At 32.8% G+C, this 1,344-nt stretch overlaps 1 protein-coding gene across 1 annotated transcript in view; it reads right to left on the bottom strand.

Annotated features, from left to right (window-relative positions):
• The window catches only part of LOC112139826 (E3 ubiquitin/ISG15 ligase TRIM25), a 10,076-nt gene that overhangs the window by 1,564 nt on the left and 7,168 nt on the right, over positions 1 to 1,344 (bottom strand). The gene's annotated exons all lie outside the window — the stretch shown is intronic.

The following is a 1,344-nucleotide window of genomic DNA, read 5'->3' as shown; positions in this document are numbered from 1 at the left end:
GCCATTCTCTCGTCTTACAGGAAATATTAAAGTTTTGCTTTTGTTTAGCGAGAAAAGCTCCTTCCTCCACGCCTTTACAGTGAATAACATGAATGCTTTAGTTTTACACGTATAGCCAACAGAATAGTGAGGGGGAAGGGAAAAGGTGAGTTGATTGGACAGTGAACAGGAAGCAGAGATCACAGGTGTGTCACCAGTCAAAGCCCAACACGTAGCTTAAAATCAGTTCAGTCATGCAATCACATTTTTGAAGGATTAATTAACTATGACCTGTAATTAATTAATCTATTGTTAATTTAATCTAAAATGTAACCTATAAACACAATTAAAATCCAGATAATTGATTCAATATTAATTTCTTATGTGACCGTGGTATGGGCGGGATATATGACGAGCATCAAAATGGTTTAAAATTTAGATTTTAAATTAAAAACTAGAATAGATTATTTTAAGAAGTACCCTAATTTGTCTGTAATTTATTTATTGATTTAAATCAGGACAGTGTATATTCATCAATGTTTTAGCACAATAAAAACATAAATATGCCAGAATTAGAACAAGTGCTAAATGAAATCTGTTGTTCTAAGGCAGGTAAAAGAGAAAAACAAGTAAACATTGAACACATTGAGATTTAACAATAACAGACAAAAGTGAAAACATGCAGGATACAACAGCACAAAGTAGACATAAGCATTAATTAATCATGACTAATACGATAATTTGACGCCTCACTTTTAACACGGTTATTATGTGCTTTAAACATTTAAATACATCTGTACTGTTGAGATTTATTTTTGTATTATTTTGAAATATATATATATAAAAATCTGTCATTAAGCAAACTAAGAAAATTATGACTGAAATCATGCTGCAGTGTGAAAAACATAATTAAAAACTAACAGATGTACCGTTTCTGGATGTCAAAATGTAGTGTGACCAGAATTACCTGGTTAGAGGAGGTAGACGGCCAAAAGGTTCAGGAACAATATATTTCTCTATTTCTGTTTTTGACAAAACCACAAATGATGTACATTTTATACTGATCTTCCCCCTTCAGCCTCCTTCACACTCATATCCTTCACTTTTTATGTTCTGTCCCCACCCAAGACAAAAACCACTTTAACCTGAAACAGACAAAAAAAAAAAAAAGAACTGCTAACTTGGACAAGGAAAACTAAGACATACAGGAATCTAGAAGTTTACAAGTGAAGACATCTACTGTAATCCCCACCAGTTTTTCAGAGATCCTGCTGAGGTCTATTGTAAGGCAGTTTGTAAAAGGATCCAGAGTAAAAGCCAAGGTGAAAATAACAACAAAAAAAAAGCAGTCCAATATCTTGGCCT

The sequence above is a fragment of the Oryzias melastigma genome, unplaced genomic scaffold (genome assembly GCF_002922805.2).
Source record: "Oryzias melastigma strain HK-1 unplaced genomic scaffold, ASM292280v2 sc00948, whole genome shotgun sequence".
Taxonomy (NCBI): Eukaryota; Metazoa; Chordata; class Actinopteri; order Beloniformes; family Adrianichthyidae; genus Oryzias; species Oryzias melastigma.
The sequence above is the reverse complement of the archived record's forward strand: the minus strand, read 5'-3'. Positions and strand labels throughout refer to the sequence as shown.